We start from the raw sequence: 23,705 nt of genomic DNA on the forward strand, positions 1-23,705 counted from the left end.
GCTGAGTGTCTGTGGTGGGGATGTGTGTGCCCCAGCCACAGCTGAGTGTCTGTGGTGGGGATGTGTGTACCCCAGCCACAGCTGAGTCTGTGGTGGGGATGTGTGTGCCCCAGCCACATCTGAGTGTCTGTGGTGAGGATGTGTGTGCCCCAGCCACAGCTGAGTGTCTGTGGTGGGGATGTGTGTGCCCCAGCCATAGCTGAGTGTTTGTGTGAGGGTCGGTCGCGCGTGCTACATCAGTGTCAGAACTCGCCCACTAAAACATCCCAGGTTGAAGGACGCCCATTCCCTCCCACCACTGGGCTACCGGGGTAGTGTGTTTCTCTGCCCACTTACTGCCTGACCTGAGAGCGTCTCCGCCATGCACGGTGTGGCAGACCACTCGGGGTTCCAGTCCATGCGTGGCACAGTGGTGACTCCTGTGTGGCATGTGACACAGTGGTGTTTCTCTCTTAGTGGCACAGACGAGTGGACACAGGTATCCTGCATGACCTGGGGAGGAGTGGACACATATCCTGCATGACCTGGGGAGGAGTGGACACAGGTATCCTGCATGACCTGGGGAGGGGTGGACACATCCTGCATGACCTGGGGAGGAGTGGACACAGATCCTGCGTGACCTGGGGAGGAGTGGACACACATCCTGCATGACCTGGGGAGGGGTGGACACACATCCTGCATGACCTGGGGAGGAGTGGACACAGATCCTGCGTGACCTGGGGAGGAGTGGACACACATCCTGCATGACCTGGGGAGGAGTGGACACACATCCTGCATGACCTGGGGAGGAGTGGACACAGATCCTGCGTGACCTGGGGAGGAGTGGACACACATCCTGCATGACCTGGGGAGGGGTGGACACACATCCTGCATGACCTGGGGAGGAGTGGACACAGGTATCCTGCATGACCTGGGGAGGGGTGGACACACATCCTGCATGACCTGGGGAGGGAGTGGCTGGTATGTAGTGTAGGTGGAGGGAGTTCTACACCCGTGGGATCCCATCTCGACTGTCTCACAAGTTATTCAACTTATTCATGTTTCATTCATTCACAGTTTCGTTATTCACCTGATCTAGCTACAGCTCCGGCAGCACCCGAGTTCATCATTTACATATATGGGTTAGAAACCTCAACATTGTGACCAAGTCTCCCCTAACTCTTCTCTTTTCCATAATGGACAATATTGTCGTGCTGTAGCTACGGGTGGGTACAAGGGCCACCTGTAACACCTCCTCACACCCAGCGTCCTGCTGTGTGTGGGCAAACCTTTCAGTGTTTCGTCTTCATACTCCACTACATGACCGACCTTAGGTTGAACTTCATAATGTCTGACCAACCCTGGAACTGGATTATGTCCCTTTGTGATGTGATGCAGTCCTCGCTAAGCCTCACTTCTCTCATGACCTTGTCATCATCCGCAAACCTAATCAGGTGGTACATGACTGCTCCTCTGGTAACTCATTTACATAAGATAAACGACAGTAACTGTCCTAAGGTCTAACCCTGCGGTACGCCACTAGTAAACTTAACCCACGTAAAGAAAACATCTTCCACGTTATTACAGGCTTCTACTTCGATCATCTTCAACCCTAGTGAAGGATTCTCACCCTTATACCAGCCTGGGTTGACTGGCATGTAGTCTGGCTTGCAAACATGACTGGTATGTGACTTGTTAGTATGTGGGGTGATTGATACGCGAGCCGCTAGTGTGTGTGAGCTGTGTAGGGTGAGGAGTGACTGGATGGCATCTGTACTAGGCGGTGTGGGTACCGGGCGAGTGGTATGTGGGCTGACGGGTTTGGGAAGTCGTCGGTGTGTGGGCTGGCCGAAGTGTGGGCTGGCTAGTGTGTGGGCTGGCTGGTGCAGGTGTCAGGAGGGCGAGGGCGCCTCAGTGTGTGTTGTGGCGGTGTTGGGACGTGAGCCGAGCGGAGACTAGCGCCTTCCTCGCTCTTCACTGTTGGTTAGTAGTGTGTTCATGTGATCACTGTTGTGGTGTCTCACATTGTGTTCTTCTGTTGCCCCGACCTCACGGCTGCTGATCACGCTGACTAGCGATTTAAGTCTCTTGTGTCGAACAGAAAGAAAAAATAAGAGTTTGCAACGTGCGTGTGTGTCGCAAATACGGCCACATGCAACAAGTGGAAAGTGAAATTGTTCCTTGTGTTCTTGAAGACTTCATCTGGAATGTCGGTGTCGCCTGTGAGGCCAGGCATGGCTTGAGGATCAAATGCTACTTGGACGTCACTGTTTGCGACCTGAACACGAGAACGGGAAAAGAACAAACAAAAGGAACAGTTTCTGTTCCTTCAGTTGCTTCCGTTGTTACTTCACGATTACATTTGACGTCCACAACGGCCACAAATCATGATTGACCCGCGAGTGAATAAATGTTGACAGGACGCACGTCCGTTTACTGGCCGGATAACATCCTCGTCTCCCAGCCGGATAACATGCTCGTCTCCCGGCCGGGTACTGTCGAGCTGAAGACCATCCGAACAACGGTACACTGACACCCAGCACCCAGACAACGGTACACTGATACCCAGCACCCAGACAACGGTACACTGATACCCGGCACAGTATTAGGGCCGACTTGTGGGGGACTGAGTGTTGTATGTGGGTGACTGAGTGTTGTATGTGTGGGGGACTGAGTGTTGTATGTGGGTGACTGAGTGTTGTATATGTGGGTGACTGAGTGTTGTATGTGTGGGTGACTGAGTGTTGTATGTGTGGGTGACTGAGTGTTGTATGTGTGGGTGACTGAGTGTTGTATGTGGGTGACTGAGTGTTGTATGTGTGGGTGACTGAGTGTTGTATGTGTGGGTGACTGAGTGTTGTATGTGGGTGACTGAGTGTTGTATGTGTGGGTGACTGAGTGTTGTATGTGTGGGTGACTGAGTGTTGTATGTGTGGGTGACTGAGTGTTGTATGTGGGTGACTGAGTGTTGTATGTGTGGGTGACTGAGTGTTGTATGTGTGGGTGACTGAGTGTTGTATGTGTGGGTGACTGAGTGTTGTATGTGGGTGACTGAGTGTTGTATGTGTGGGTGACTGAGTGTTGTATGTGGGTGACTGAGTGTTGTATGTGTGGGTGACTGAGTGTTGTGGGGAGTGTGTCAGGAGTGTGTGTGGGTGACTGAGTGTTGTATGTGGGTGACTGAGTGTTGTATGTGTGGGTGACTGAGTGTTGTATGTGGGTGACTGAGTGTTGTATGTGTGGGTGACTGAGTGTTGTATGTGTGGGTGACTAAGTGTTGTATGTGTGGGTGACTGAGTGTTGTATGTGGGTGACTGAGTGTCGTATGTGGGCGAATGAGTGTTGTATGTGTGGGTGACTGAGTGTTGTATGTGGGCGAATGAGTGTTGTATGTGTGGGTGACTGAGTGCTGTAGGAAGTGTTTCAGGAGTGTGTGTGGGTGACTGAGTGCTGTGGGGAGTGTTTCAGGAGTGTGTGTGGGTGACTGAGTGTTGTGGGGAGTGTTTCAGGAGTGTGTGTGGGTGACTGAGTGTTGTATGTGGGTGACTGAGTGTTGTATGTGTGGGTGACTGAGTGTTGTATGTGTGGGTGACTGAGTGTTGTATGTGGGTGACTGAGTGTTGTATGTGTGGGTGACTGAGTGCTGTGGGGAGTGTTTCAGGAGTGTGTGTGGGTGACTGAGTGTTGTGTGTGGGTGACTGAGTGTTGTATGTGGGCGATTGAGGGTTGTGGGGAGTGTTTCATGAGTGTGTGTGGGTGACTGAGTGTTGTGTGTGTGTGTGTGTGTGTGTGTGTGTGTGTGTGTGTGTGTGTGTGTGTGTGTAAGATGTATCATCCAGATGATCACGGCTGTCACACCTTGGTGTGTGTGGGGGGGGGGGGCGTTGAGTTGCCAAGTGTTGCATTACGCGACCGCCAGGACGTGTTGCCATATCCAAGCACCCGCCGTGGCTGTGTGGGTCCTATGACAAAAGCAGAAGAGAGAGAGAGAGAGAGAGAGAGAGAGAGAGAGAGAGAGAGAGAGAGAGAGAGAGAGAGAGAGAGAGAGAGAGAGAGAGAGAGAGAGAGAGAGAGAAATTTAGGCACCTGGTAGAGAGAGGAGTGAGGAAGAGAGGCGAGTGTTTTGGGATAAAATGAGTGAGTGTGCCAGCAATTTTGATGCGAGGGATCGAACATGACAGACAAGCGAACCGAACGTAAGAGTGACTGATGTGGCAGTTGAGTGTATATCTTGGGGCGGAAGGGTATCCAAGATGAGTGAAAATGGAGTGCAGATGGTGGAGTTGTGTGCTGAAAAGAGATTGGTGATTGGGGCAATCTTCTTTCAGAAAAGTGGACATACATAAACACACGTGTGGTGTGTGGGGTCAATAGTGGGGGGACATTACGTCCCAGGTGCTAGGCGCGCTAGGCAGGGACTCCTGGGTGTACATATGCTGAGAAGGACAGCTGAGGGAACGTTTGACCGTGACCTGGAGGAGCTGAGGACGAGAGGTCGTAGAAGGTCTTGGGGAAGAGGCTTCTGTGTGAGGCGATGCTGGAGGAGACTGAGTGAAGAATGACACACGGGGAGATTAAGGCACAGTGTTGGCGTGTGTCATGACTGGAAGGTGTGTATGTATATGGAAGTGATGCTCACACGGGAGACGTGCGTGGCATGGTTGCCCGTATTCAAGAACATTACGACGGACGATTAACTTGACGAAGACGACGAAGCTTCGCATCGTCGTGTTCACGAACGCGGTAATGCGACGGAGGTCGACGCTGATTGGCTGGCTGGTGTGACTATGTGATGAATTTACTGCAACGTTGCAAAGGCGGTTCAGGCAAGGGCACGGTCCTCCATGTGATGGGACGGTACGACGGGAAATAATTGCTAACAATGACATATTTTACATCTTGAATGATCATGTAGGCATTAAACACATTTGAAAATATTATCATCTTAATTTCAAGCGATGGTAATTCGGATAAAAGTTACAGGAAACTACTTTTCCGAGACTGGCGCGAGTCTTACCGCCACTGGAGAATGTAGTCCTTGACGGTTTTGCCCAAGACTACATTCTCCAGTGGCGGTAAGACTCACACAAGTCTCGGTAAAGTAGTTTCCTGTAACTTTTAATCGAACTGCCGTCTCCTTAGCACACGAGGCTACAGTTACTGGAGGTGCGGGGTACAAGGTACAAGGTACAGGGGGCGTGAGGGTACAAGGTACAGGGGGAGGGAGGGAGGGGGAGGGGGGCCCTCATTCTTATGTTATTGCTGTGTGCAGGTAACCCACGCCAAGTTTATGGTGCACCCATGCTCATCCTGTGGGCGGTAGCGCAAAATGATTACAGGGGTCACAAAGGGTCATAGTCAGACCCCAGTGGACGTTACACCAGTGGGTTGGTGTTACATAGGATGTTACACCAGTGGGTTGATGTTACATACGACGTTACACCAGTGGGTTGATGTTACATACGACGTTACACCAGTGGGTTGATGTTACATAGGCTGTTACACAGTTGATATGTGGTATATGCTTCTTTCCACACATTACATAGTTTCATGTGGTAATGTTTACCTCTGACACTATTTCAGGGACATATAGAGACTTCAATGGCCAGTAGATAGTGATCCACACACACACACACACACACACACACACACACACACACACACACACACACACACACACACACACATACACACACACCACACACACACACACACACACACACACACGCACACACACACACACATTAATATTCTCTGGAACAATTAGATGTCAGCACATCATTAAAGAGGTCGGCACATCCTAGAAAAGGACAATACATTCCAGCAGAGGTCAACACATTCCAGCAGAGGTCAACACATTCCAGCAGAGGTCGACACATTCCAGCAGAGGTCGACACATTCCAGCAGAGGTCGACACATTCCAGCAGAGGTCGACACATTCCAGCAGAGGTCGACACATTCCAGCAGAGGTCGACACATTCCAGCAGAGGTCAACACATTCCAGCAGAGGTCAACACATTCCAGCAGAGGTCGACACATTCCAGCAGAGGTCGACACATTCCAGCAGAGGTCAACACATTCCAGCAGAGGTCGACACATTCCAGCAGAGGTCGACACATTCCAGCAGAGGTCGACACATTCCAGCAGAGGTCGACACATTCCAGCAGAGGTCAACACATTCCAGCAGAGGTCAACACATTCCAGCAGAGGTCAACACATTCCAGCAGAGGTCAACACATTCTAGCAGAGGTCGACACATTCCAGCAGAGGTCAACACATTCCAGCAGAGGTCGACACATTCCAGCAGAGGTCAACACATTCCAGCAGAGGTCGACACATTCCAGCAGAGGTCGACACATTCCAGCAGAGGTCGACACATTCCAGCAGAGGTCAACACATTCCAGCAGAGGTCAACACATTCCAGCAGAGGTCGACACATTCCAGCAGAGGTCAACACATTCCAGCAGAGGTCGACACATTCCAGCAGAGGTCGACACATTCCAGCAGAGGTCGACACATTCCAGCAGAGGTCAACACATTCCAGCAGAGGTCAACACATTCCAGCAGAGGTCAACACATTCCAGCAGAGGTCAACACATTCTAGCAGAGGTCGACACATTCCAGCAGAGGTCAACACATTCCAGCAGAGGTCGACACATTCCAGCAGAGGTCAACACATTCCAGCAGAGGTCGACACATTCCAGCAGAGGTCGACACATTCCAGCAGAGGTCGACACATTCCAGCAGAGGTCAACACATTCCAGCAGAGGTCAACACATTCCAGCAGAGGTCGACACATTCCAGCAGAGGTCAACACATTCCAGCAGAGGTCGACACATTCCAGCAGAGGTCAACACATTCCAGCAGAGGTCAACACATTCTAGCAGAGGTCGACACATTCCAGCAGAGGTCAACACATTCCAGCAGAGGTCGACACATTCCAGCAGAGGTCAACACATTCCAGCAGAGGTCGACACATTCCAGCAGAGGTCGACACATTCCAGCAGAGGTCAACACATTCCAGCAGAGGTCAACACATTCCAGCAGAGGTCGACACATTCCAGCAGAGGTCAACACATTCCAGCAGAGGTCGACACATTCCAGTAGAGGTCGACACATTCCAGCAGAGGTCGACACATTCCAGCAGAGGTCAACACATTCCAGCAGAGGTCGACACATTCCAGCAGAGGTCGACACATTCCAGCAGAGGTCAACACATTCCAGCAGAGGTCGACACATTCCAGCAGAGGTCAACACATTCCAGCAGAGGTCGACACATTCCAGCAGAGGTCAACACATTCCAGCAGAGGTCGACACATTCTAGCAGAGGTCAACACATTCCAGCAGAGGTCGACACATTCCAGTAGAGGTCAACACATTCCAGCAGAGGTCAACACATTCCAGCAGAGGTCGACACATTCCAGCAGAGGTCAACACATTCCAGCAGAGGTCGACACATTCTAGCAGAGGTCAACACATTCCAGCAGAGGTCAACACATTCCAGCAGAGGTCGACACATTCTAGCAGAGGTCAACACATTCCAGCAGAGGTCGACACATTCCAGCAGAGGTCAACACATTCCAGCAGAGGTCAACACATTCCAGCAGAGGTCGACACATTCTAGCAGAGGTCAACACATTCCAGCAGAGGTCAACACATTCCAGTAGAGGTCAACACATTCCAGCAGAGGTCAACACATTCCAGCAGAGGTCGACACATTCTAGCAGAGGTCAACACATTCCAGCAGAGGTCGACACATTCCAGCAGAGGTCAACACATTCCAGCAGAGGTCAACACATTCCAGCAGAGGTCGACACATTCTAGCAGAGGTCAACACATTCCAGCAGAGGTCGACACATTCCAGTAGAGGTCGACACATTCCTGAGCGAGACTGGTTGTCGTGGAGATCAACATACTGTTATCACTTGATCACCAGAGATGTCGCTGTCTATGATAATCGTTTGACAACATTTACATGGAACTTTGTATACACCTGCAACATTACCTAAGTGATGATTGTTTTGAGTACGATCACTTCTAATGGTTGTTACCTGCAGCAAAATAAGAAGGTTTAGAAGTCTTCAAATATCTACTATGACCAGAAGGTCTAGCAGGAATGGCAGCGTTACAAAGGTCATCACACCTGTCTGCTGTGCTACCTCTTCTTTACTATGGCAACATCGCTTTCCTCCAACACTGTGTTGACACGCAAATAACTTTTTCTTTTCCCACGTGCCTTATGTATCCTGACTTACTGCTCGAGAAGTTTGGGGTTATAGATCCCGTGGAATCTGAAATAACATGTTTATAAATACTGACATTATTAGAGAGTGGTGATGATTGATCAAGTGATGTATATTATAAACATAAACTGCTTATCTATAGATAGTAATGGTAATTTGATGATTAGGACGTACAAAAAGGGAAGAAGCCACCAGCTTCTTTTTCAGTTTTGAATATCATATCTGTCATCAAACCATACAGGTTTTTATATAAATTGAAATGGTTGAATATCTTGTGATCAGAGAGAGAGAGAGAGAGAGAGTCTATCATCAACATAATCCATCAACTCATATCAACACTGTAAACAGGAGACAACAACAGCTGGAGACCCATCGCCATGCCTGCTTGTAAACATGACATCATCTCGAGATACATTATCCATCACACCTGACTTACGAAATTTTATAAGAATATATAACTGACGTGTAAGTCATGTGTGTGTGTGTGTGTGTGTGTGTGTGTGTGTGTGTGTGTGTGTGCGTGGTATATCTCCTAGGAAACAGAGCACATCTTGTATAACAGGACCGTTCGTAAATATTGACTTACAATCACAACTTAGGAATTAGTCTTACTAGTTGTTGGTAATGTTGTCATGTTTTGTTATCTGAAGATGGCCAGGAAAACTGGCGGAAACTCAGGAAAATATTGACATAACGAGAGCGCTGGCATGATTGTGTCTCGTTTTCCTTGTGGCTAACAACATATATATATATATATATATATATATATATATATATATATATATATATATATATATATATCATTTATATATTTTGCTTTGTCGCTGTCTCCCGCGTTAGCGAGGTAGCGCAAGGAAACAGACTAAAGAAGCCCAACCCACCCACATACACATGTATATACATACACGTCCACACACGCACATATACATATCTATACATCTCAACGTATACATATATACACACACACAGACATATACATATATACACATGTACATAATTTATACTGGCTGCCTTTATTCATTCCCATCGCCACCCCGCCACACATGAAATAATAACCCCCTCCCCCCGCATGTGCGCGAGGTAGCGCTAGGAAAAGATAAGAAAGGCAGCATTCGTTCACACGGTCATATTCTTCTCTTTATATATATATATATATATATATATATATATATATATATATATATATATATATATATATATATATATATATATATTATCCCTGGGGATAGGGAGAAAGAATACTTCCCACGTATTCCCTGCGTGTCGTAGAAGGCGACTAAAAGGGAAGGGAGCGGGGGGCTGGAAATCCTCCCCTCTCGTTTTTTTTTTTTTTTTAATTTTCCAAAAGAAGGAACAGAGAAGGGGCCAGGAGAGGATATTCCCTCAAAGGCACAGTCCTCTGTTCTTAATGCTACCTCGCTAATGCGGGAAATGGCAAATAGTATGAAAAGAAAAAGATATATATATATGTATATATATATATATATATATATATATATATATATATATATATATATATATATATATATATATATATAAACAGAAGAATATTTGCTTTTTGGCAGTACACAATCTTAACTTCTGTTATCATGGTAACATATTCAATTTGATTACAGTCAGTTGTAGTCTTCACATATTCTACAGTTACAGTCAGCTGTCCAGATGGTAAGGTCAAACACTACAAGAGTCTACGGGAAAATTATCATGAATGGTCTGTGAAGCAATGTGAGTTGCCAGCTGAATCAATGTGAGTTGCCAGCTGAATCAATGTGAGTTGCCAGCTGAATCAATGTGAGTTGCCAGCTGAATCAGTGTGAATCACCGGCTGAATCAGTGTGAATTATCCCACATGGAAGTTTGATTCGGCGAGAGAGAGAGATGAATGGGCCAGACCAGAGGTCGACTCATCAGGAGGCGAATCCCTCGTTAGTGAGAAGTGAGAACAACAGCTGGTTCAGGTGATCACACAGTGGGGTTGAGTCCACCTGAGTTAAGAGTCCGGTGAGTGAGGAGGAGAGAGAGTGAGTCACACCCACCCAAGGAGCGGCGGCCCGGGCCATATATGGGGTCACTCAGGGTCAACCTGCTCTGCTGCTGCTGCTGCGGCTCTGCTGCTCTGCTTTTCTGCTCTGCTGCAGCAACTGCTCTCCTGCCACTCCAGCAGATCCTTTCCTTCAGGGCGAGAGCATCCTGGAATGAAGGAGGACGAAGCCGCTTTCCAGATCAGTTTCACCCCAGGTTGAGAAGCAGCGTCGCCCCACCACGCTGCTCTCTGCCACTTCTGGGAACAGCACAACTTGGCAGGAAATGACAGCCGACGCCTGGAAATGTCTGCAAGATGACCAAGTGATTCCAGGACGGTCCTAACGCGGACCTGGACGGGACGGCCCCTCGGTGGACCTAGACTGTCCTCCTTCGGGTCTGCAACCAAATCGGGACACAATATATCCCAGACCTGGGCGGCTGGTACGGTCCAGACGGTTGGTAGGGTGTCGACCAGCGCCTTCAGACGGTTCGGAGGGTGTCGACCGGCGCCTCCAGACGGTTGGTAGGGTGTCGACCAGCGCCTCCAGACGGTTGGTAGGGTGTCGACCAGCGCCTCCAGACGGTTGGGAGGGTGTCGACCAGCGCCTCCAGACGGTTGGTAGGGTGTCGACCAGCGCCTTCAGACGGTTGGGAGGGTGTCGACCAGCGCCTCAGACGGTTGGGAGGGTGTCGACCAGCGCCTTCAGACGGTTGGGAGGGTGTCGACCAGCGCCTTCAGACGGTTGGGAGGGTGTCGACCAGCGCCTCCAGACGGTTGGTAGGGTGTCGACCAGCGCCTCCAGACGGTTGGGAGGGTGTCGACCAGCGCCTTCAGACGGTTGGGAGGGTGTCGACCAGCGCCTCCAGACGGTTGGGAGGGTGTCGACCAGCGCCTCCAGACGGTTGGGAGGGTGTCGACCAGCGCCTTCAGACGGTTGGGAGGGTGTCGACCAGCGCCTCCAGACGGTTGGGAGGGTGTCGACCAGCGCCTCCAGACGTACGATCGAGGCTGTACTTATAAAACGAAGGACACATTGTATTACGTCCATAAACATTACTTGTTTATCACAATACGGCCATAAACATTATCTGTTTGGTCATAAACTTTTGCTGTAATTTGATAAACATAATTGTGGCCTTACAAGTGTGGGTGCCATACCATCACACGGAAAATCAATGTTATGAAAGAGTTAAATATAAACTGATACATATATCTTAATAACATATTTAGTTCTTTTGCTCCAGCACAGGCACATACGCACATACATCAAGAACGAGACACAAACACGTACATGCACACACACACACACACACACATGCAGAAAGCTACACACACATCCACACACGTCCTGCCAGACCCAGCCTGGCCCACAGTGTGACTTAGGATGGACAAGAGCCAAGGTCGGCGGTACCAAACAGCGACACATATGCAGCACTTCCCAGGTCTAGCAACTAACAAGACTAACAAATAAGAAATCCCACATCTAATGCCTCACTTTCATGGTCGGACAAACATGAGAGATTATTATAGACAAAATAGCGAACATATCTTGGCTGCTACACCCACTAGCGAGCCACATTACCAGCCAACAACACTGCAGACGTCCAGGCGAGAGGTCACTGTAGCTCAACACTGTACCTTCAATACAGTGGATTCTGTAGCATGCAAGGGTCAGGTACATATTACTGGGAGCGAAATTATACCAAGGGAGAAGGGTGACAGCTGCAGGCTTTGTCTTACCGTGCTCGAGGACAAGTGACACATATACACATGACACATGACACACGTGATACACATGACACAACACACACACATGTGAGACGGACACAGAATACCATATCCTCCACAAGTGTCTCACAAACACCTGGCACACACGTGGCCTATTCACGGTCCAGCCCACTTACGACCCCACCACAAACGCCATCCTGGTCCACGCCCACGACTCACCCCACAGCCAGGTAACGCCGGGAGACTGTCCTCTCTCTCTCTCTCTCTCTCTCTCTCTCTCTCTCTCTCTCTCTCTCTCTCTCTCTCTCTCTCTCTCTCTCTCTCTCTCACCTCCAGCTCAGACAATCCTTCACTCAGGGCGAGTCAGCTGCTGGGGTCGCCAGTAACGTCTTGCGCCAGACGTGTGACCAACTTGGGCACCAAACACTGCGGCCTCGTGTGGCCCGAGTGGCCCCGGGCCACACGCGTGTTGGCCACGTGTTGTGGACGCAACCCGCACTGTATCTTCTCCTCTGTAGAGGTGCTACCGTACTCCGCCTGCTCGAGGTTGTACGGCGAGGTTGCATCATCATCATCAGCTGACGACACAGAGTCCAGTGTTGTGCAAGACCTCTCGCTTCACCGGAGTCCATCTTGTCCTCACTACTGCGTGTAGCGCACCACTGAGGCTGCGTGAATGAAAATAACGATCCCGGCTTGCAACACCTGAACCCTTTCAGACAGAGATCCTGCGGTTATTATGAATGAAATGTTGAGAACACATTTGAAAGAGGCAAAAACCTATGGAAAAAATCTGTTTGCGATCATGTTTCCGTCCCACACGCGAGAAATCCACAGCAGACCTTGTGGACGCCTGTCCCCAGCCTATATTACTAGTCTCTACAGCTCCCTCCCTCCCTCACTCTGCCCCTCCATGATCCCTCCCTCCCTCACTCTGCCCCTCCATGATCCCTTCCTCCCTCACTCTGCCCCTCCATCATCCCTCCCTCCCTCACTCTGCCCCTCCATGATCCCTTCCTCCCTCACTCTGCCCCTCCATCATCCCTTCCTCCCTCACTCTGCCCCGGCCTGGTGTAGCTCAGTGTGGTAACCTTGCCACTCGCTCGTCCGTCATGTTGCCTGGTGCTGGGCCACACCAGCATCAGCACCAGGAGCCGCTGCTGGCCCCGCCACGACCTGCTGGCTCATGTGACGCAGGTGAAAATATGATCAAATAAAAGAGAAGATAGAAAGTGATGTGGTTTGTGATGATTTGTAGTATTAAACATTAAGCTCATACTTACAATGATCGATGTATACATATGTTTCTCTGTTTTATCCACAGGTAAGGAGCTCAACCTTCCCACACAGGAGTGTGGCAGTGGACGACTCAGGTGTTGACAGTGGGAGGCGGAGCGCAACCAACAGGTAAATCCCTCCTGATCTGTGTCTGACGTCCTTCCTTAATGTTACTTCATCATGAACCGTTACATTATATCTCATGACACAGCAGACCAAGCTAACCAAGTGTGGTCCTGACCCCTGGCCAGCCAGTCATGATGGTCCTGACCCCTGGCCAGCCAGTCATGATGGTCCTGACCCCTGGCCAGCCAGTCATGATGGTCCTGACCCCTGGCCAGCCAGTCATGATGGTCCTGACCCCTGGCCAGCCAGTCATGATGGTCCTGACCCCTGGCCAGCCAGTCATGATGGTCCTGACCCCTGGCCAGCCAGTCATGATGGTCCTGACCCCTGGCCAGCCAGTCATGATGGTCCTGACCCCTGGCCAACCAGTCATGATGGTCCTGACCCCTGGCCAGCCAGTCATGATGGTCCTGACCCCTGGCCAACCAGTCATGATGGTCCTGACCCCTGGCCAGCCAGTCATGATGGTCCTGACCCCTGGCCAGCCAGTCATGATGGTCCTGACCCCTGGCCAGCCAGTCATGAGTGCTGTGTATGTACTCATACGTACAGTAAGGGATGGGATTCCTACACTCATGGTGCCTTACCTGTTGTGTGTGGCTGTGTACAGACATATTTGTTATTAATTATTTGTACTGTATGAGGAAGCAGTTTGGTATTCGCTGGGCCTCGTCTCTTAACATTCTGCGCGCGCGCGCGTGTGTGTGTGTGTGTGTGTGTGTGTGTGTGTCAAAACCGAAATATACAAAAATGTCGTATCAGATCCACGCAGGAAGTACGGACGACCGTAAGTGTTGCATTCTTCCTCATGGCAAGTGTGAGTATAAACTACCATGTAGACCGCATGTAGCAGCTCATATACAACCATCTTCTGCTTGGACACGTGAATATAAACCCCATCCAGCACTTCACTCACCTCAACATCATCATGATCACACAACGTTATCATAACATGAGCCATGATATGATATGGTATGGAAGCTTCAGTATTGCAGGAATGTAACCCATGCTAGGCGAGCCTGGGTGACGTCAAACTTATAGAGAAACGCCAGCAGAGAAACTAATGTAAACAGTGTGACGTCACACAGTGACGTCACGTATCTTCCTGACCCAACCCGGACACACACACACACACACACACACACACACACACGGTTCAGCCTGGACCATTGCAGTTCGCCTGGCGAGCTCCCCCTCACACACCACTGAGTCCCACTTTACGTATTCGTTCACTCCACTTGAGGCGTCAGGCGTAATGGCACAAAATGGCGTCTTCCTCACTCGGTGATGATAACTCGTTGCGCATGCGCACTGTGGCTTCATGTGAGAAAATAGCAAAATAAACAGAAGGAATGGACGGAGAACCGTTCCCTGTTGCTGAGGAAACAGATGGACGAAGCTCCATCGCCCCGGCAACCTGCTGTTATCTCCTCCTCCTCCTCCTCACAATCGTTAGTTTCTTCATTCTTTTCCTCAAATAAACTTGTCGTAAAATACATTATCTTGGTGACTGGTTTCCCTCAGTTCGCAGAAGCAGTTCGTCCCTCACCTCACATTCTGCACCATGTGGTTTACTTTCTGTTTACCGTAAACACAGATTGTCTTCCATGACCTCGGTCCTGTTGTCTACTGACACCACTTCCTCGGCGTCCCCCCCCTCACCCCCCACCCCTGTAAACAACCCCTCCACTGCACATACTACCCCCCCCCCTCCCTCCCGGCCCGTCTCCTCCTGTATTATGCACAGTCCAGAACCTCAAACATCCGCCCGGGCTCACACGAGCCAGGCCCGCTGGCTTGCTCGAACCCCATCATCAGACCCACCTCCCACACAATGGCCTGTGCACACGTGTTTACACAGGCCACCTGACGTACCGAACATGTGTGTTAAGGAAGGTCTTTACGAGGAGAGTGGAACCCTGTTATAAGGAACTTCTGACCTTATCATCATGAAAGTTATGGTCTTAAAAACTTCAACTATTTCACATCAATGAAGGTTAATGACAGTATAGTCATTGAACATCGGATGAAGCTGCCTGTTAACGACATCAGTGCTTAACGAGAGACTAACCCACTGGGAACACATGATCGTTTCCTCTCGTTAACCTACCATGACCTCACCAGATGTATACATGTATCACCAGTTACCTGTGAGGGCGACCTGGTTACAGGTCAGCACGTCTTGTGTTACCTGCCTCTCTAGTAACGTGTTTAACTGGTGCTGTTGGTAATAGTAGTAACCAGAGGTAACGGCAAGTGCTCGTAGTAGTAACGACAACAGTAACGGGTGGTAACAGAGAGCAGTGGTAGTGGTAACAACAACAGTAACAGATAACGATGAGTGGTGGTAACATGACCAGTAACAGGCAGTGCTATGGTAGTGGTAACAGTAAGAGAAGGTAGACATGCAGTAACGTAACCATGAGCACTGGTGTTACGTGGCGTTACCCACCTTTGTGGAAAGTGCCAGGGGCGACAACCCACAAGGACGGTCACTGGTCTATAACGTCGCAGACCACAGTCCCTGATGGCCAGTGTGGCTTGCCACTATCTGTAACTCTGTGCTCACTCTTCAGGCGGAACTTAGTGTAACACTGTGTTCCACTAAGGCTCCGTCAGTGTAACACTATGTTCCACTAAGGCTCCGTCAGTGTAACACTATGTTCCACCAAGGCTCTGTCAGTGCAACACTGTGTTCCACTAAGGGTCGGTCAGTACAACACTGTGTTCCACTAAGGGTCGGTCAGTGCAACACTATGTTCCACTAAGGGTCCTTCAGCGGGGTCAGAGGTCATCGTCATGAGGGACGAAGTAGGTCAATGACGTGCCTTAAAGAGAGGGCAAGTTGGTCATGCACACCACACGTCACGTGTCGACGTGTACAGCGGCAGGGAAAAGCTTAATGATCAGTGACGTGACGTCACTGGGGTCGTAGGTCATAACTCGTCAACTGGAAGGAGCAAGAACCATCAATGACGTAGCTGTGACGTCACAGGGAGCCAGGAGAAAGTTACGAGCATCAAGAAATGACGTCATCTCTCCCACTGATAAAGCCGCTCTTTTTGGCATCTTTTCCGCTACCTCAACTTTGCATGATTCAGCATCTAGCCGCCCTCCTCCGCCCCCGCCTCCTCCAGAAGAACCTGTGCCAAGTGTATCACTGCTTCACGCTGGGTCTTCCATGTTGTTCCCCAGGCCTCTGGCTCAGATGGAGTACCTCCTCGAGTCCTGAAGGAGTCTGCCTTGATCCTAGCCTTGCTCGCCCGTCCAGTAAGGCTTTCGCCGTGTCAGGTCTGCTGGCCACCTTCCGTGATACACGTCTCTGGTCTTCGTCTCTCAGAGGTTATGGTGAAACTCTTGACGTGGTCCTGGACGTCCTCGAGGTATATGTATCACCAACGTGGTATATGATTTTGCTTTCTAGACTCACGTCCGTTGGTTTTCCTGCTTCCCTCTGTTCCCCACCGCACACCTTCCTCCCTGGCTGCTCCATGGCTGTAATCGTTGATTGTCTTATCCAATTATTGGCGGTGTTCCTCTGGGTTCTGTTCTATAACCTACTCTCTTTCCTCTCTCCATAAATAGTCTTCTCTTTCTTTATGCTGATGATTCACTTTAAATAATTCAACTCACTTTCCCTCTCCTCCTCCTCCTCCTCCTCCACCTCCTGATAATAATCGTTCATTTTCCCTTCCTGAACGTCTGCCCAAAATGGGGAAGCAGTCGCCTGGCTAAATCTAACGATGTTAAAACATAACGTCTCGCTACATCTATTTCTTGGGGTCTCTCGTGTGCCTCTGTCCAATTTCACAACAGCAGAGTACAACCTTATAATAACATAACCGTGTTCGACATGACCTTATTCTCCACTCTGTCTCCTGGTAACCTCACATAACCGGCATCACAATGTTTGCTTCCTGAACACTGACACTGTCGTACAGGTGACGTAATCAATTTTCTTGTGATTATTTGTTTCACATGTACAGAGGTTCTGTCCGCTCACACACCTGGGGTGGGTGGCTCATCCTCCGCCTCTCTGTTAACCAGAGAGGAGTCACAATTCCTCCGTCTCAAGAATTCTCCTGCCATCACCTCTCTCTCCAACCTTCCTTATCTGTATGTTGCTATACTGCTGCTGCTGCTCTCTCTCTCTCTCTCTCTCTCTCTCTCTCTCTCTCTCTCTCTCTCTCTCTCTCTCTCTCTCTCTCTCTCTCTCTCTCTGTACTTCTGAACCGTTGCTCCGTTTATACAAAAGGTTTGATCCGTCCTTGTATGGAGTACTGCTCCCACATCTGGGGTGGCACTAGCTCTGCATCCTTACTTGACAGAGTTGAGTCGAAAGCAGTCCGACTTATAAACTGTCCCAGACTAACTTCCTAACTTGACCCGCTTGCCTACACCATTGTTGGTTCACTTTCCCTCTACTATAGGTATTACTTTGGTTTTTGCTCCCGAGAGCTGGCTGCTTGTGTGCCCCCAACCACAAGCTAGACCACGCAATACCCAGCAAGCTACTGCGTCACATGATTATTGTGTGGCCATCGGCAACTCAAGGGTGGGCCGTTTTGACACCTGTTTCCCTGCACGTTGAAGCTTTGGAACTCTCTACCTTCTCATGTCTTTCCCAATAACTATGACCTGACACATTTCAAAAGACAGGTCTTCCACTTTCAAGAATTCATCCATACTTTCCTTTGTGTTTTCTTTTTCCACGTCATAATTCTCTCTATGTTTCAATTAATGTCCGGCCTTGATGGGGACTTTGGTCTGTGACTGGATGGAACCTTCAACATGAAACAAAAAAGGTAGCTGTTGTTTTTGCCATTGTTGTCGTGAGCTGTCTGCATGTGTCCCTACCATTAAGACTTAGACCCTTGGTACGCATCTGGCTCCATTTCCTACAGTTTGTGTGTGGTATCGATCACTCGAGCATTAACCTGTTATCATACTATCTTTCTATGAAGAGCTAATTTGAGGAATTTTCTTCCTCCCTCTGTCTTCTCATCTTCCTATAACCTCTCTACCTTTAACAATCAGGTTTACAAACACGTGTGAACCTCTGTTTAATTCTAACATTTGTTCTTTTTTTCTCTTTCACTCGAGATGACATTTGACGACTGAGGTGTGCTTTGCCTGAGTTATGTGTCACTCTCTATATATGAAGTAACTCCATCAACACTTAGTAACTGCTTAATGATGTTGATGTAACAACTAACCAGATGACGTTACCATGTGAAGGCAACGGGCATGAAGGATGAAAACGAACACAGATGATCATGTGTAACACACATGACGACCGAACAACGACACAGGTCATGTGTGACCCAGTCACGAACTCTGGTGAATATATGTACCGGGCAACGTCCGGTGCTGGCGGTGTGTGTGTGTGTGTGTGTGTGTGTGTGTGTCTGCTGGGGTGAGGTCAACTGTGGTGTGTGTGTGTGTGTGTGTGCTGGGGTGAGGTCAACTGTGTGTGTGTGTGTGTGTGTGTGTGTGTGTGTGTGTGTGTGTGTGTGTGTGTGTGTGTGTGTGTGTGTGTGTGCTGGGGTGAGGTCAACTGTGTGTGTGTGTGTGTGTGTGTGTGTGTGTGTGTGTGTGTGTGTGTGTGTGTGTGTGTGTGCTGGGGTGAGGTCAACTGTGTGTGTGTGTGTGTGTGTGTGTGTGTGTGTGTGTGTGTGTGTGTGTGTGTGTGTGTGTGTGTGTGCTGGGGTGAGGTCAACTGTGTGTGTGTGTGTGTGTGTGTGTGTGTGTGTGTGTGTGAAAGTAAGGGACTGGTAGGTAGGCTACCAGCAGCTGCCTGAGCCAGTCCAACCCCGGGTCCCGCCCACGCCCGACTACCGACCTTCCTTCTGAGGTTCACAAGACACTTGGCCGCCCACACTGGCCGCCCACACTGGCCGCCCACACTGGCCAGCATTATGTTGCCAGGACCCACACACTCCACCACAACACTGCCAGCAGACATCAACTGTTTCCTTGATGATAAAACAATATTAAGTTATAATCATTCATGTTCTATGCACAAGATCGATGGTGTGAGAAACATGAACATCTTAGCTGTAACTGCTGATGGGGTTACCGTTTTCTGTTGTGCCTGCTTCACGTACACAATTAATACATGACACAATGTTGATGTATCTTAACTTTACAAACAAATATACAATACGGATTGGAAAGCAATGTTTTATATGACGTTTTTAACGACATTTACAACGACTATGTCTGGCTGCTGCCACACGTGGCTTTGTGACACCACCTGGCTCAGTCCCCGGCTGTTCAGTCCCCGGCTGCTCAGTCCCCGGCTGCTCAGTACTCATGATGGAGGACATATGGGGTTCGTTATCTGGGCTTATCATCAGCCAGGCTCACTGAGGGTCTTCATCGTCGAGTTCTGACCCCTCCACCGCCAGGTGTTCATGACTGTCATAAGACCATATAGCGCCTCGCTACATGCATGCTGCCCTATATATCAAGCTACAGCGGTAAATATAGATTTAATATATATACATTATTGTTGAATGTCACAGAGTGTAAAACCTTCATCTGTGTGGTATTTACCACAGCACCTAACTCCTGCAGCATTAAATAGCCACACAAAAACAAACCTTCCCTAATCCTTTATGGCCACATTGAAGGTCTGCAAGTGTACGTGCTGGCGAGTGGGTAGAGCCGTGAGGGCCGGGACTTGCCTGGGATACGTGTGTCCCACCAGCCCAGTCCCGACCCTCCCAGGTCCACCCACTCGTCGCCAGCAACAGACCTTCAGGTTGACCATAAAGGGAAGGTTTAGCTTCATATCAATATACAAGAGACACACACGTCTTGTAGTATATGTCTCAGATCCTGAGACCTGTCTGGCCAGCCTACACCTCCATCAACTGAACACCTGGACGTGGAACGGACGGACCCTCGACGTCACACCTGGACGTGGAACGGACGGACCCTCGACGTCACACCTGGACGTGGAACGGACGGACCCTCGACGTCAGACCTGGACGTGGAACATCTAGGCTCGGACCTCGACCACGCACTGTTCTAAACGAGTAGTTTAGGAAAACATTGATTTACTCTCTCTCTCTCTCTCTCTCTCTCTCTCTCTCTCTCTCTCTCTCTCTCTCTCTCTCTCTCTCTCTCTCTCTCTCTCTCTCTCTCTCTCTCTCTCTAACTCTCAATGTTGCTCACCTGAGCCAGGTCGTGTCAGACATCCAGCATCAGTCGATTCCACGAGCCGTCTTAGGTGACCCCCAGCACGCAGTCCACCTGTGAGATAAACCAGATGTGGTCACCCCTGCCTTATCTACGGGTTATCAGGTCACCCCTGCCTTATCTACGGGTTATCAGGTCACCCCTGCCTTATCTACGGGTTATCAGGTCACCCCTGCCTTATCTACGGGTTATCAGGTCACCCCTGCCTTATCTACGGGTTATCAGGTCATCCTGACTTATCTATAAGTCATCAGGTCAACCCTGATTTATCTATACGTTATCAGTTAACTGTCTAGGTTAAGAATAAGAAAGGATGATATGAAGAATGATAAGAAAATATCATGACAACAGAGAGATAAGATCATGAACCTTGGGCCTCAGATGATGGTGGCAAGAGAGCGTGGTGGTAACACACCACTGCAGGCAACACAAGCAGTGGTTGATGGGTCATTTCATCGCGTGAGAAGATCTTTGATAGTGAGATTGGAAACTACGAGTTTTTACAAGCCGGAGTTTGTTCAAGGTGTAATGCCAAGCAAAGTAAGCGGACCAGAGCGAGTACGAGGGGAGTGGATGTAGCTTGATCATTAACGACACAAGAACCAGTGACGGTGTTCTCCATTACCATGGGATAAACTCAGGCATTCACGAGTGTTTCAGACCTGATGGTCGGCGTGGTGGGGGTAGACGACCATCTGTGGCAGCCCCACCTGCCGTCTCCATCTACCCTGGGCCACCTTCCCTCCAGCTGGTTACGCCAGCATCAAGGCCTGACTCCTTCTTAGGCCCTGCTGATGCCCCACGTCTTATGATAACACTGACCACATCATGCGTCGTGTGTACCTTGCTCGATCTGAGGCTCCTGTGGTCACAATGCCCTCCAGGCACACCAGTCCCAAGCCAGTATCCTGCTGGTACTGGTGACCCTGTGGCACAGCCTCTACCACCCAGGTACTGGTGACCCTGTGGCAGCCTCTACCACCCAGGTACTGGTGACCCTGTGGCAGCCTCGCTGATGGCTGGCTAGTGGAGATGTGAGTCTTGATAACACTAGCTACTGAAGATGGTCCACACTGTCATTAACTTTAGTCTTGGTTACTGGCGCGTTAAGCATTACCAATAACAATCAAATGAGTTCATAAAGTAAACAACGGTTTATCGAATTTTGGCAGCCACTCTGCTGAAGATACACACGTGAGGAATTACATAACCAGGAGGTCATAATAGTAACGAGTTTATTGATCACAAAACAGAACGAGGTTTGTCTGGTTACTTCTGCGCTTCAGCAGATGAGTGAAGTCTGTCTACATAATACAGGAAGTTATACAGAGCAAATTTTCTGTTTCATACATTACACATTTTGTGGTGATTCACTGAACATTACATGATGTAAAGTTACATACTGAATTTGAGTAATACTGTGTCAACATACACTGTGTATTTAATGGTGAATATTAAGTTTTCTCCACGTTGAAGGCTCCAGTCTTGGACAAAAGCCCACATCAAGGCCGGGCCTTAATTAAAATATAGAGAGAATTATGAAACAGGAAAAAGACAAGGGAAAGTATTTACGAATTCTGAGGAAAGTGAAAAACCTGTCTTTTGAAACGTACCACGTTATAGTTATAGTGAAAGGCACGAGAAGATACAAAGTTCCAAAGCTTCGACGTGTAGGGGAAGAAACAATTATCAAAACGGCCCACCCTCGAGTTGCCAACGACCACACAATAATCATGTGACGCAAGCAGCTTGCCGAGTATTGCCTGGTCGTGGTAGGGGCACACAAACAACGTTGGTTGTGCTACGGTAATTATACAGCAGCTGACATACACATAACTCTGGGAAAACTATTTCATTGTTTAGCACTTGTTCATGGAGTTGTTCATGACAGTGACAGTAGTAAGTATGGGACAGTATCTGTACCTGTACAGTACTGGTTTTAAAATAGTTGTTGAAAAGATTAACATTGGTTGTTGGCTGATACTTCGGCCCTCAGGCACCAGTCCGGCTGATGACTGGAATCATGAACGAGGATTGGGTTCTGCAGGAAGTGAATGACCTGGTTGGAGGTCATGACGTCCTGTGTGGCAATTCATGTCATAGCAATTTAGGGTCACGATGGCTTCAATGAACGATCCTGATGGCTCTTTGAGCTGCAAGATGGGTGCGGCGTCGGGCCATTACCTCACCACTGTGGAACTTACTGCAGTTCAGACATCATGACTGGTCGTGTCTAACTAACCCACTGTGAGGACTAGGTGGTGATCCCTTAACATTCTTGAAATACATTTCGTCGTGAAGGTCTTCACCCCCTGGCGGCACACTCAGTCACCAGCGACACTGGGAACCGTAAGGTGCATGATGTGGGAATGACATCCTCGTCTGTTTAATTCCAGTAACTCAGTTGTTACAACAACAACAACAACAACAACAACAACAACAACAACAACAACAATAATAATGTTGTTGGCTTTACATTCAGCAGGTGTGTGTCAACCTCCGGCATGACAATCCGTTCTCTGAATTTCTTGTGATAGTCATTTGAGCTCCTGAGTATTTGATGAGTCACACTCTCATATTTCTCACAAACATTAAGACAAACATGAACTCACATACGGTAACAGTAGTCATCATTATCACTTTAGATGAATAATAATGAGTAAGGTCTTCCTCGTGTTGACACCAGGAGATAAATGAACCTTCAGACACGAGTGACGGACAATATGGGAAGTTGACTTGTGTAAGGTTGAGGAGAAGAGCCGGTGTTCCCCTGAACCTGGTGCCCACCTTGACACCCTCAACCCTGGGGCAACCAGGACCTAGTACCCACACCGACCTTCAAGTACCAGGTTCTCGGGTGGCCTTGTCTTACCCATGTGGATGTAAATGATGTACAACGTTTCACATTTCTGATAAAACATCGTATCACTTTACTATATGTGACTGATCAAGCAACTCTGTGATGTGGTAGACGTGTATGTGTGATTATGTATTGATTCAGAGCAGGAGTTTCACCCTCATGGACCCCATCTCTTAACTGTTTTTGTCCATTATGAAAATTTCGTAATATTACCAAGATTGTGTAGAGTCATTGTGTGAGTTACCTGTCATTTATCTCT

The 23,705-nt window shown here is 49.0% G+C and overlaps 1 protein-coding gene across 2 annotated transcripts in view; it reads left to right on the forward strand.

Moving 5' to 3' along the window:
- Positions 1-1,840: 1,840 nt before the first annotated feature.
- Positions 1,841-23,705, forward strand: part of pot (zona pellucida domain protein papillote) — a 166,377-nt gene continuing 144,512 nt past the window's right edge. The window contains exons 1-2 of one of the 2 annotated variants that reach the window (XM_071693520.1): positions 1,905-1,962; positions 13,301-13,383. The gene's annotated coding sequence lies outside the window, so the exon portion shown is untranslated. Of the gene's footprint in view, positions 1,963-13,300; positions 13,384-23,705 lie in introns of both variants that reach the window. The other variant, XM_071693521.1, reaches the window with a different exon arrangement.

This window comes from Panulirus ornatus, chromosome 55 (assembly GCF_036320965.1).
Source record: "Panulirus ornatus isolate Po-2019 chromosome 55, ASM3632096v1, whole genome shotgun sequence".
NCBI classification, from domain to species: Eukaryota; Metazoa; Arthropoda; class Malacostraca; order Decapoda; family Palinuridae; genus Panulirus; species Panulirus ornatus.